Raw genomic sequence first — 14,525 nt, forward strand, 5'->3', positions numbered from 1 at the left:
ACATACCAGGAAATAAAAGTATTTGTGTAGCAGAAGCGCTCACCCTGTATTGCAGCATCCGGGAGAGGATTTTTATACTGGAGTTTTATGGGTTTTATTTGAATTTGTCCATTTTAACCTGATCTAAAAAATAATGATGGTGGTGGTGATGATGATGGTGATGCTCAGGGGTCGGGTGAGACCAGGGGGGTGGTAGAAGGATGGAGCGGAGGTGGTTGGTACCAGCGGCGGTTGGTACCCGGTTGTTCCGGCGTGCGCAGTTGGCATCGCATCGCTCTGAGGGGCTGTGCTGGAGAAGGAGTTGGGCTTGGAAGGAGAGCTCCTGGGAAATGAGTTTTATTTTCCTTCCCACCGCAAGAAGAGGGGTTTGAGAGGTTGTTTTGGGGTTTTCCCCCCCCCTTTTCCATTTGGAAGGAAACCGAAGGGGAATGTCCAAGGCGAATGGCACCCATCCTGCGCGGCTCGGTGGTGCTGGGGGCTTGTGCTAATTATCATTACCTGGCGAAGGGAAAGCAGCTCCAAGGGTAGTTTGACTCAGAAAAATGACTCTGGAGGTGCACACCCCCAACCCCCGGACCTCCAGTGCTTGCTCAGGGCTTCAACCGTGCTCTGTGCATGTTTGGGGGTTGGTGCTCGGTCCCTGGGTGCAGATTGGCCGGTCCCCTGCCCCCAAGCCCTAGGTTCAGTGGTGCTTGGAGCATCCCCTCCCTGTGTGGATGGTGGGGGGTGTTGGAAAGGGCTGGGGGGGGGGGCTTTGAACTGCCCACCTCCAGGGCAAAAATGAAAAGGAACAGTGTGTATGGGAGCTGGCAGAGGGCTACTGAGTCGGGCATCCCAACCTTTGGCAGGATGTGTTCCCCTGGTCGTAACCTTGCCAGGACTTTGTATGAGGGGAGGTGGGGGGTGAAAGGGGAAAAAAAAAAGCCCAGAACAAAAGGCAAATGTGCTGAAGCTCCAAGAGAACATGGTGTCTGTCAACCCCGGGGTGGCTGGGAGCCTGTGCTCGGCTCTTAGCAGCATGTGAGGGGCCGAGGCTGCAGTGGGGTGGGGGGCACAGGGCCCCCAGCCCTCCCAATCTCACCCTTCCTGGGGGCTGTGGCCGTGTCCCACACCCCAGGGTGTGCTGCTGAGGGCCGTGCTCCTTACCCCATGGATGTATGTCCCCCCATCTCCTCTCAGGGTGAGCAGGCACCCTGCAGCCCCTCAGTGTTATTTTTGAAGGCGTCACCCAGTTGCTTTGATTGGCACAGGAGGGGGGCAGTGACCCCCCCCCCAGAACACCTGCTCTGAGGAGCTGACCTGGCCCAGCAGATTTCCCCTCCTGGGTCTCTCATTGTGAAACAGCAGCACCAGGGGATGCTGCCGGTGAGGCTGGGCTGTGCCAGGCTGTGCCATGCCACACTGTGCCATGTTGTGCTGTGCCATGTCTTGCTGCTCCATGGTGTGCTGTGCCATGCCATGCTGTGCCATGCCATGTTGTGCTGTTCCATGCCATGCTGTGGTGTCCTGTTCTGTGCCATGCCATGCTATGCCTTGCTGTGCCATGCCATGCTGTGCCATGCCATGCTGTGGTGAGCCATGCCTTGCCATGCTGTGCCGTTCCATGCCATGCTGTGCCATTCCATGCTGTGCTGTGCCCACCCCAGGAGCACAGCAGGTGCTGCAGGCCGGGCTCCCCATCCAGGTGCCCCTGCAGTCCACACCACGAGCAGCAGGGATAACAGGGTGCCCCCTCCCGCTTTGTTTTCCCAGGCTCAGTACCAGGTTCAGCCTGCGGCTCACCCTTGGGGGTGCCAGGGGCAGCACCTCCCCACAGCACGGCACCCCCTGCAGCACCTGGACTGGGCACCATGCCGGGGGGTGGGGGTGGGAGGGAGCCCCCAGCCCTTTCCTACCCCCTTTCCACCCAGCACCCGCTCGGTTGCTGCGGCACCTAATGCCATCCCTCGGCGTCGGCTCCGGGAACAGATGGCAGCAGGAGGCTCTGGGACACCATCAGCTGTTGTTATCGCTGGCTGATGACACGGAGTGTAAATTCTGTTGGCACTACTCCCTTCGTCTGTTCTGCCTCTGCATCCCACCAGTTTTAATTACTGTAATTGAGTTATAATGAATGATTGTGCATTACCATTGTCTGTAATGTGGCAGGGAGTACTCTGTTCGTTACACACTCCATCTAACAACATGCCCCTCCTCGTTGCTTTGTTTATCTGGTTGAAGGGTGTCATCACTTCAAATGGCAGAGATAAAACAGTACTCAGAGTGTCTGCGTTTAGATGTTTATCGCTTTTTTTTCTGTTCTCAGGCACTGGTGCTTCACCGAATCCCAGCGGAAAACTGCAGGAACAGATAAAAACTAATTTGGCTTAATCCCTCTTGAAAAAAAAAACCCAACACACACACAACCCCCTGAACACCACAGCAGCGAAGGAAACAAACCCTGCAGAGGTTTTGCCCCTCTGAAATGGGGTGGCACACACCACAGAGGGAGCTGGGAGCTTCTCCTGGAGGGGGTTCAACCTCTGCCAGCCCCCCCTTCGCAGTACTGGGTGGCTTGTGGGTGCTAGTCTGTCCCTTCTGTGGGTGACACGGGCACCTGGTGCCCCAGAAAGGCTCCCAGCCTTTGCTTGGCCCATGTCCACCATGCAGGATGATCACAGGTGCCTTTGCTGCCAGAGAAGATGCTGCTCCTGGCAGGGGGCTGGGGGGGCAGCATCAGGGCCTCCCAAGAGGGTCACAGCCCCAACCCAGCCTGGGGGCCTGCTCCTCATGGTGACATCTCAATGCTGGCCTGGGTGCTGGCAAAGCTCTTGGTATGGTGAAACCCTGCTGCAACCAGCTGGACTTCTCCAAACCCCAGCAGGGGCTGGCTTCATCCCAGAGACTCCTGTAGCTTCAAGGGACTCTGCTGCTCCAGGAAAGGGGTGTTGTTCCCCAGGGAAGTCGTGGATTCCCAGCTGCAGGATGCAGACAGCAGCCCTGGGGTGTGATGCTCTGCTCCCCCCTGGCCTGGCCATGGGTGTGTGGTGTTGGTGGCAGTACCCAAGGAGGAAGCTCTGCTCCTCCCCATCACCCAGTGGGTCCCTCTGCTGCCTCTTAGAACCACCTGGGGAGCTGGTGGTGAGCTGCCAGCCATACACACCGTGCCTGTGCCCTGCGAGGAGGCAAGGGGACACAGTGCCAGGTGCTGTGCCACCACCCCTGCTGCCAACACGTCCAAGCGAGCCAGCCCCACATGCCCTCCTGGCCCTGAACTGCACAAAAAGTCTTATCAAAGCACAAAAATGCTCCAAAATCTCCTTAAAACATGGCTGCACCCCTCTTCCCCCTCTTAACGAGCTCTCTCTCTTCTCTGATCAACCCCTTCCAAGCACTCAGGACCAGCCCCAGCACCAACTCGGGCACGTTTGGCACAGCTCCATGAGCCCACTGCAGCACAGTGGTTCAGGATCCAACCCCCTTTCCATTTTTCCAGCTGGAGGCCAAGATCCCATTACTTTTTCCAGGCAGCATCATGTTCAGTGAGTGCCCATCACGCTTCCTGGCTTTGTGGGGGACAATAACCTGGCTGGGGGCACCTGATGTCCCTGTTTGGCTGTGGATGGCTCCGGAGAGGAGTTGTGGGAGTGGAAAGACTTGGCTCCATCTGTATGCTGTGAGTGGCTGAGCTAAATAACATCTCGTTAGGAATCACAGTATTTGGTAGCTTGAAACCTTTTGTTTTTTCTGTCTTTTTTATTTTCTTTTTTTCCTTTTCCTTTTTTGTTCTTTTTTCTTTTAATTTTTCTTTTCTCTTTTTAATATTCATTTCCCCTTTCTTTTCCCATTTCCATTTCTTTTCCCTTCTCCTTTCCTTTCCTTTTTCCTGTCCCCCTTCCTTTCCCCTTTCCTTACCCCTTTCCTCCTTTTTTCTTTCTTTTTTCCTTTTTTTCCTTTTTTTTTTCCCCAAGGTAGATTCCAGTGGGACCAACCACAACCCAGGCATTGCCCCAGAGGAACTTGGCTCCTCACCAATCCATCTTGTAAAAACCCAGAGAATAAAGACGATTCCTCATTGCTGTTGAGTGGAGATGAAACGAGTCTCTGGGATTCACCACTCTCATTTTGACCAGCCAATGTTTTGCTACAATGAACCTTTTTATCAGTATACATAGAAGTCCCCCCCACCCCAGAGCAGGTTTGGCAGCTGGGCCAGACCCCACAGCACAAGATACATGGTGCCCACCATCACCCCACGATGATGCACAACTTCCACACCTGTCAAAATAACCCCCCACCATTGGTGCAGAACCTGGATGGGATGGCGATGGGGATGCTGTGGGACCCTGGGGGTGGGGGATGCTGTGGGACCCTGGTGGTGGGGGCAGCACCCCGTGGGGGCACACTGGGGATGAGGTGAGGCTGCTGAGGGTAAAGGGCATGGCTGACCGATGATGGGCATCCTGTGTGGGTGAGTAAGTGAAGGTTCATTCACCCCCCCAGAAGTACCGAGCAAGAGTCTGTTGATGGGTCTTGTTCCACCTTCATGGGCAAGAGGGGTAAAGGGTAGTAGCCCCTGTCGTGTGACTTTTGGGGTGCAAGGGAGCCCCCTCCAGCAGCACCCCCCCCCCCCTTTCCCAAAGCTTTGCCACTGGCAGGATGGAGCACCAGAGCAGCACGGTCATAAGGCAGAGCATCCATCAGCAGGACACTGGGACCCACTGGGATGCTGGGGGACACATAGGGGCTGGTTTGCTGGGCCAGAGGCTGCACCCAGCAGCTCTCACCTGGGCACCCAAGGAAATGGCTGGGCAGTTTTCCAAGGCTCTGTGGCAGCACACAGCAGCTGTGCTCCCTGCTCAGGGCCTCCTGAAGCAGTTTAATTACATTTTGACACTAGGAGCTGGTTTATTATCCCAGTTTCTGTTGTATAAGTAGAGCACGCAATGGATTGCGGAGGCGTAATCCCATAATACTCACTTGGGAGGATTCAGAGCTTTGGACTTGTGGCCTTATACCTTCCTGGGAGATAAATGTGTTACCCCTGGTATGGCCTATCCAGGGGGGCAGCGAGCCCACCATGTGCCCAGAGCTGCTCCTCACCCTGATCTGAGAGCGGTGGGGACACATCCCAGCATCCCAGCCACCCTCAGTGGAGGGTCCCTCAGACTCGGGTACCGGCCAGAGCTGAGGGCATGGGGGGACTGGCCAGACCTGCTCCTGGGGAGGGGGTGGCCCGCTCCTGCCCTTGGCCACTCCGTCAGCAGGTCTTTCAGCCCCCCAGGCCCCCTGCTGAGTGGGGGGACATGGGCTGAGGCAGTCTGCCACCAATGCTGCTGGGGTGACATGTCCCTGACGTCTGGCTATTGGGAATGGAAGCAGTGGTGAGCCTGTCTTCATCACTAGGTCAGCAGGAGGGGGCTGTGGGAGGGGTGGTGCCCCATCAGAGGCACCTGGAGCAGGGCTGGGAGCCCCTGCCTGCAGGACCCAGTATGCCTGGCAAGGCACAGCATGGCATGGCACGGCATGGCATGGCATGGCATGGCATGGCATGGCATGGCATGGCATGGCACAGCATGGCATGGCACGGCACGGCATGGCATGGCACGGCACGGCATGGTATGGTATGGTATGGTATGGTATGGTATGGTGTGGTATAGTATGGTATGGTATGGTATGGTATGGTATGGTATGGTATGGTATGGTATGGTATGGTATGGTATGGCAAGGCACGGTATTGCATGGCATGGCACGGCATGGCATGGCATGGCATGGCATGGCATGGTATGGCATGGCACGGCATGGTATGTCACAGCATGGCATGGTATGGCACGGCACAGCACAGCATGACACAGGTCGAGGGAAGGTTTAAACACCCTGGAAGCACCACGTATCCTCCCAGGTCCAGTTTCAGGTGCCCCTCAAGGTGCTTGTGAAGCTGCTTCAAGGTAGTGGGACCCAACCCGGTCCCTCCTCCACCCCCCAGTCCCCATTTCTCAGTGAGGGGCTGGGTTCCATCCTCCATGCCACCCCCCAGGAACAAGGCCTACCCTTCCTCCGGGTTTCTAGTGGGCACACCCAGCAGTCCCCAGCGCCAGGTGTCCCCCCAGCACCCCCAGCCACCCCTGTGGGCTCGGTGCCTTTGCGTTACGGGGGTTCCCGGCATCGCTCCGACATTCCTGGTCATTCATCAACGCCCTAATCGCACGGAGGAGCTCTCACAAGAACTCAGCGAGGGCCCTTTCCCATAAATCCCCGCTGATTGGCATTAATTGCACTGTCCTCCTCTGACTCTCTATTAATTGAGTCCCGTATCAGCTGTTCCATTATTTTCCCGGGATCGATGGCAGCCTGACAGGCCTGTAATTACCTGGGTCATCTTGTTTGCCCTTTTAAAATACCGGCACAACATTAGCTTCCTCCCAGCCCTCTGGAACCACCCCGGTCTTCAAAGGCTTATTGAAAATCAACATTAATGGCCCAACCGTTCCCCTTGACCAAGCGTTTCCTCGGCTGCGGCAAAACCCGACCTGCCAATTTCCTCACTCCTGGGTTTAGCAACCGCTTAACGTTCGTTTGGGTGAGTTACCGGGGGGCCAGGAAGTCTTTCATCACCCATCCCAACCCTCAGCCTCCTCCCAACCACCCGACCAACAGCTCTTGGATGCTTCTGTCCTTTCTGCATCCCCCTCCTCAACACCAGGGATCACAGAATCACAGAGGTGGGAGGGGACCTCCAGAGCTCATCGGGTCCAACCCCCTGCCAAAGCAGGGTCCTTAGGACAGGGCACACAGGTCGGTGTCCAGATGGGGCTGGAATCTCTCCAGAGAAGGAGACTCCACAACCCCTGGGCAGCCTGTCCCAGGGCTCCCTCACCCTCACTGGGAAGAAGTTCCTCCTCAGATTGGTGTGGAACTCCCTGTGCTCCAACGTGAGCCCATCACCCCTTGTCCTGTCCCCACAGACACTGAGAAGAGGCTGCCCATTTCCCCTGTGTCCCACCCTTCAGCTATTGATAACCATTGATCAGATCCCCTCTCAGTCTCTTCTCTCCAGGCTGAACAGCCCCAGCTCACTCAGCCTTTCCTCACAGGGGAGATGCTCCAGGCCCTCAATCATCTTCATAGCATCCTCTGGATTCTCTCCAGGAGATCCCTGTCTTTTTTATCCCAGGGAGCCCAGAACTGGACACAACACTCCAGGTGAGGCCTGACCAGGGCAGAGCAGAGGGGGAGGATCCCCTCCTTTGACCTACTGCCCACACTCCTCTTAATGCTGCCCAGGATCCCATTGGCCTTCTTGTCCCCTGGGGCACACTGCTGGCTAATGGCCAACCTGTCAGCCACCAGGACCCCCAGTTCCCTCTCTGCAGAGCTCTTCTCCAACAGCTCACCCCAGCCTGTACTGATATGTGGTCAAGGCATCCTGCTCCAAAAGCTCTGTTTCATCTCTACTGGTATTCATTTTGTCTTTGATCCATTGGGTTGGGGCAACCTGTGGCCTGGGGTCTCACTGCCTTGCCCATCTCCCGATGCTCATGGACCAGACTGTCTGCGCTGTCCTCCCAGCAAGGACCAAAGTGCCATTTGCAGCTGAGATTTGAACCCAGCTGCAGCTCCAGGCCTGATGGCAAAGCCAGCAGTGAGAACGATGGGTCTGTAAGTGGCAAGTCCAAGCTGCATTCCCAGTGCAGACAGCTCGGAGCCTCCAGGAACCCTCACGGCTCCTCTGGGAACCCTCGCGGCACCTCCAGCACCTTCTGATGCACCAGCACAGGCAGTGAGGGGTTACAGCCCGTTCTCCCAGCACTGCCTGCAGCCTGGAATTGCCAGGCAGGGTGAAGATGACGTTCATTTGTCTTCATTAGGCTGGGGAAATGTGGGAAGGAGCAGTGGTGCAGCCCGACAAGGGGCCCTTTTCAAGGATCATTGTCCCTTTCGCCCAGGTAATGGAGACAAATGGTGACTGTGCTGGAGGTGTGTGAGTCAGCATGGGCTCTGCAGCCTCCCCCCGGGAGAAAACCCACCAGCAGCAGCAGCAGGAGCACCGGGAAGAGCTGCTGGGAAGAGGCTCCTTCCACAACCAACTTTCATTGACGTCCACAGCAGCGGGAGGAGGTGACATGTCCAGGATGCGGTGGGTGCTGCGCTCTGATGGGTGCCGAGCATCAGCTGGATATGGAGGTGGCATCACCCTGCCAGGGTCCCCAGCAGGATGGGGACAGGCTTCCTGCTTCATCCCAGCACACAGCCCTCTCCCCTGGCTGCTGTGCTCCCCAAGCAGCTGTTTGCTCAGGCCGTCAGGCCGCGACGACACCATAAATCTGGGCAAACCCAGTCAAACACAATAGCCAATTGTTGTGTGACTCCCTTTGAACCATCACACAGCCTTCCATGGTGGGAAGCCGGGGCTGGAACCACCCCTGTGTCCTCCTCAGCCACCGCCCCATCCCCGTCGCCTTCCGGGGAGACGCCTGCTCGCAGCTCGGTTTATGGCCTGGCAGTAATTATACCTATTCTTAATTGCCTGGAATGGATGGCCACATGAGTGCATGGCTATATTCAGCAGGGTTAATTGGTTTGGGCTGGGCACACATTTGGGTGGCAGCTCCTTTCCAGGCTGCCCCAGCACCCAGAGAGCACTGCACCTTGCTGGAGGTGCCGGCTGGGGGGTCTGGCTCACACCAAGCCCCAGCTTTAGAACCACTGGGACTCTGCTCATCTTGTTTCTCCCAGCTCTGTCCCCACCTGCCCCCTCCCAGATTTGGTTTTCAATGCAAATGCTCTCCTGCTCCATCGCCCTCATGGACAACGTTCCAAGGGGGGTTCCTCTGGATGCTGAGTGGTGGCATCGGTGTCCCCAGGGCACTGCACTGGCTCCCTGCTGGTGCTGCCACCGGTGCCAGCTGTGGCTGGAGGCTTTGTAGGGAGCAGGGACTGCTTTGGATACTCTTCCATTCAGGAGCAAGGTCCCACCCAGCCCCTTCTGCAGCTCCAGGAGGGGGGAGCGAGACAGGGATGCCCACACGGTGAATCACTAACTGGAAAAAAAAAACCCAAAAACATCTAAAAAACCCAGATGTGACCACAGGAGCGATGGGCAAAGTGGGTGTTTGCACCCAAGGTGAGGCAAGGGGCAGCGTGTCAGGCTCAGAGGTGACATGGAGGGGTTGTGTTTGCTCCTCTGTTATTTCATCTCCTCGAAGGGCTGTGAAAGGAACAATGTGTGCAGAGCAGAGCAAATCCCACTGCAGGATCCATGTGGGTGCAGGGCTGAGCATCACGCTGTACCGGGTGCTCCAGCACCAGCCACACTCTGGCCATTGCCAGGAAGGGGGGTACACACAGCCCCCCCTCTTCCCCTCCCCCCCATCCCCAGCAGCGTCTTTGAGGTGGAATTATTCCTGGATGTGCATCCATGGAGTGGGAAAACCAATCCCAGTAGTACCCAGGGAGCCAGGGAACGCAGAGCTCCAGAAAGCCACAGGTTTTGCTGTAAAAGCCCCTTGCAAGGCGGTTATCATCTGAGCCAAGCGGGGTTTTTAGGTTTTAGAGCCTTTTTCCTTGTAGAAGCCCAGCTGTTCCACACCTCACCTGGGGTATTTAACGCTCCAAGGGAAGCTGGAGCTGCGGGAATGTCAAGCGAGGCTAAGTACTTGCCCTAGCGTCGCTGCCAGACAAAAGCTGACACTTTCTGGCATTAAATCCCTGAGAGACAGTCAAGGACTCTTCAGCACGGCTGCAAATTGTGTGGCCAAGCTGGAAAACACAAGCCACAAGCTCCTTTTGGCCCCAATGCTCCCTTAATCAGATAAAACCATAATGGAGCAGGAGGGAAATAACCCAAAACCACCCAAAAAACTCCAAAACCACAACCCAAAACCCCCTTATTTTTGGAATGATGGGAAAAGCCCTGTGTTTTGGCTTGACATGCTCAGGAAGAGCATCCTCTGTGTCCCAGGACTTGTGTGGCTGCTGGTGGGATGGATGAGTTTAATGCCTGGGGCTGTACCAGGGATGCACTTGATGCTCTGGGGCTGCATCCCATGCACCAGGGATGCACTTGATGCTCTGGGGCTGCATCCCATATGCCAGGGCTGCATCCCAGGATGCAGCCCCAGAGCATGAAGTGCATCCCTGGCGCATGGGATGCGGTACCCGCTGCAGTACCCAGGAAGGATGCTGGGGCTGCGGCTTTGAGCCATCCGTGGTGGCTGCAGAAGTGTTTAGGAATCAGCCGTTTAATGAGAACAAAAGGAATTAATTGGTGGTTTAGGCCTAATGAGACTGCTGAGCAAATTAACAGTCCTCATCAGCAGAAACAAACAGAGTCCTTAAACGAATCGAGCCCCGCGAGCTGGTGGGGGGATAAATAGGGGGTCGGAGGGACCATCTGCGCACCCCTCCCCAGCACAGGCTTGGGGGGTGGAAGGAAACCCCCCCCTCCAACCCACCCCAGATCTCAATAAAGCCCAAATTCTCCGTGTTATTCATCCCAAGCCCAGCTTGACACCACCATCTTACCCCGGAGATAAAGGCGAAACCCACTCGCATTTGCATCTGAAAGGGGCGAGACGCGGCCCCTCGCTCGGGAGCCGGAGCGGGGGTCTCGGGGGGCGTTTAGCCCCTATTGAGGTGGGTACAAAGGGGGCCCCCTGGCCCGGCTGCCGGACCCTGGGTATCCGTCACACAGCCCGTTTGTTCCCGCTGTTTACTTAAGACGTTCCTCAATTCCCAGCGAGGATTTGTGTCCCGGGGCTGGTTTACTTCTGCTGGGAGGCTGGAAAAAAAAATAAGAAGGGAGAAAATCCCCCTCCCCGCCCCCCCTATCCCCTCCCCTCCCCCCCAAAAAAGTAAATCTGTCTGATCTTTAATAATCAAAGTAATTAGAATAATCCTTTCAGGGCTGAATGGGGGATTATTTCTTCGTGTCATTCGAGTTTCATCCTCATTTGGGCTCATAAAAAGAAAAAAAAGCACAAACCCACAAACCCCAAGGTGGAAAAAGCACTTCAAAAGCCCCACTGTATTCCCTGGCTCCTCCAAAATTCCCACCCAGGCGCCCGCCGAGCCCCCTGTTCTCAGGGAAACCGCTGCCTTGGATTTATTTATTTCGGCGGCGGTCAAATAAACACGGGGTCCGGGGGGAGATTTGGGGCTCGTTTGTTGTTTGGCTGCCTTGGGTAGATAAGGAAACCTTTGATGAAGTGGAGGGACTTTGTGTGTGTCTAATCTGAGCCCGGCAGCTACCACGCAGCGATTGTAAAACGCTGCGGTGTCTGCGGGGAGCAGTAATTACATAGGAGGATTAAAAGGTCCTAAACCTCACCTATATTTCACTTTTGTAAACTAGGGAGGAACAAAGAATTCCTTGGCTCGCCCGCAGGAAAGAATAATTGACACAATTCGCGGGCGCGGGGGTTATTATCATGTAAATAAACGAAGGGAAGGGGACAGAACTAATTTAGGCCTGAAACTTTTCATCTGGCGTTTAACAAGGGGGATAAACACGGCTTCTCCCAAAAAAAACCCCACCCCAACACCCCCCCCCCCCTTTTCCACTTCATTCCCCTCCCCAGCCTCCTCCTTCCTCTCAGGGTGCAGGTCCCTGGGGGGTTGAGGCTAACCTGGGGGGAGGGGGGGTAAAATGAGAGGGGGAGGGCTGTCCTGTGCCTCTGTGATGCTTTAATTTGCTGGGGAGATCATCTCTCACAGCAGCTTCGTGTCCCCTCCAGCATGGTCATGGTCAGGGCAGCCTGCAATGTGGCTGGAGTATCAGAGCAGCATGAGGGACCGGAGCATCACAGTGGCATGAGGGACCAGAGCATCATGGTAGCACAAGGTACCAGAGCATCACAGTGGCACGTGGTACCAGAGCATCACGGTGGCATGAGGGACCAGAGCATCATGGTAGCACAAGGTACCAGAGCGTCACAGTGGCATGAGGGACCAGAGCATCACAACAGCATGAGGTACCAGAGCATCACAGTGGCATGTGGGACTGGAGCATCACGGTGGCATGAGGGATGGGAGCATCACATTCAGGGAACCCTAAGTGGCACAGAAGTGCAGCCAGAAGCCTTAAGCCAGTGGATGCCTGAGCACAACATGCACCAGATGTATATAAGAATGGGGGGGGGGGGGGGGGGGGGGAGGGTAAGCAGCCAAATTTAAAAAATAAAAAAGGAAAAAAGACCTGGAAAACCTGTTCTTTTTGCCAGCTTGACTCCTGATTTCAGCTGAGGAAATGCATGGAAGGCCCCACCCCAGGGAGGGTTTGTAGCAGTGCAGGAATGACCCCAGCTCCTCCAGTTCCCCGGATCCCAGGGTGACTTTCCCACCAGCTGCTGGCACTGAGAAAGCCCCCCCCCCCCCCCCCCCCGGAGCTCTTCCCCATCCCATGGAAAAGAGGGGTGGGGAAAAAGAGAAACAGAGGGAAAAAAGAAAGAAAATAAAGAGCAGAATGCAAGCGTGTGGTGCTCCATGTGTGCAAGGAGCGTGCACGGGCATCGCTCCCGTGCTGGCCTCCATCCTTCTCCCAGCCCCTCCGGGTTGCCACGGGCAGGGAAAACCCTCCAGGGCTTTAAATTATGAACAATTATCAGCAGGAAAACGACAAGAATGAGAAAATTAACAAAGAGCTCGATCCATTCGGCTAAATGACCAACACAAATGTGCTCCCATTAGGCAGGGTCGATACTGGGCTGGCAGCTCCTGTCTGTGCCTATTTCTCATTAGACAAAGCCTTGACCTTGACCTCATTGTCCCGTTTGCTGGGAGACAGAATCCCATAACAACTCGTTTGGCGAATGTATTGGACCAGTAATCCATAAATATTGATTCATTGTTTGCAGCGTAATTTAAATGTCAGTTATAAGCCAGGGGCAGATCAAGATCTGTATCAACAATAAAACTGGATAGAGGTTATAAATCCCCCAGGGCAGGCTGGGGGGAGATGGACGTGCTGTGATGCAGCCTTTAAAAGGAAAAGCAAAAACAAAGGGGGGAGAGGGGGGAACCCAACATGTTTCCTGTATGTCAGGAGGAAGGAGGACACTGATTATCCTGGTGACCAGCGTGGGCTTGCCAACCCCAAAATGGGTGGCTCTGAACCATGTGAGAAGGGGCTGGAGGGCAAACACTCTGAGGAGCAGCTGAGGGAGCTGGGGGTGTTCAGCCTGGAGGAGAGGAGGCTGAGAGGAGACCTTATCACTACCTACACTGACCTGACAGGAGGGTGCAGAGAGGTGGGCGATGGTCTCTTCAGCCAGGGGACAGGAGATGGGACAAGGGGCAATGGGCTCAAGCTGCACCAGGACAGGGGCAGAGCAGATGGGAGGGGAAAGTTCTTCCCTGAAAGAGTTGTGGGGCTGTGGCACAGGCTGCCCAGGGAGGGGGCTGAGTCTGTTTAACAGAGGGGAGGTGAGGTGCTCAGGGATGTGGTTTAGCACAGGACAGGAACGGTTGGAGTCGATGAGCTTAAAGGGCTTTTCCAACCCTGGGATTCTGGGATTCTGTGTCCCCACAGACCCTTTGCCACTTCCAACCTCCCCAGGGAAGATGTGGCTGCTCTGGCTGATGGTCCCATGTCTGCTGCACTCCCTGTCTCCTTGAATGGGGATGTTTCTGTGCCTGTGGATGGATCTTCATTCTTGCTCCCATTGGTGTTTTGATGCCACATGCTGTGGTTTGGGGTTGGGCTTTTTGGTGTTTCTTTTTTGTTGTTTTTTTTTACTTTAAGTAACAGCCATTCACATTTTAATAGTCTAATATTTCATTATTTATTGAGCTCTATCAGTGACTTTAAAAGAAATCTCTTCTCTCAGGTGTGCAGCCTAGGACAGCCTAGGACAGGGCACACAGGTCGGTGTCCAGATGGGGCTGGAATCTCTCCAGAGAAGGAGACTCCACACCCCCTGGGCAGCCTGTGCCAGGGCTCCTTACTCTGAGGAAGTTCTTCCACAGATAGAAGTTCTCCTTTCTCTGATACAAGCAGCAAGTCTTCACACCTAAGAGCGCCGAGCCAAGGCAGACCCCAAAGGAAGCAGTTTGGGCACAACAGTCCTTTCTCCATTCCCACCTGCCTGGTTTGGTGGCAAAACCACCCTGGAAAACCCCAAGACTGGAGCAGGAATGGTGCCTGGTCACGCAGAACATCACCCCAGAGCAGAACATCCCCTCCATACATCCTCTGAGCTGTGAGTTTTAACTCTGGAATTAATATTCCCCCATCCCCTTGGAAGTTTGTATTTAACAGAGTGCAGGGGGGCTGGTGCAGGACGCTGCTGACGTGACCTTTTAATGTGGTCTGGAGGTATGTACACTCTAATCTTATTAGCCTTTGGGGCCTGGAGTTGGGAAGTTTAATTCAACCCCCCCCCAGTATTACGACTTGCTCTGTGTGTTCCCCTTGTGGTGATTAATCCCTGGAAATAAAAAGTCCCTCCCCCCCTTCAGTGTATTTGCACGACACAAAAGAAGCAACAAGCCATTTTCTGGAGTGATTTAAAGTGGGTTTGGAAAGAGGCAGAGGGGGAGGGAGACTG

The sequence above is a fragment of the Gallinula chloropus genome, assembly GCF_964237585.1.
Source record: "Gallinula chloropus genome assembly, chromosome: 9".
Classification (NCBI taxonomy): domain Eukaryota; kingdom Metazoa; phylum Chordata; class Aves; order Gruiformes; family Rallidae; genus Gallinula; species Gallinula chloropus.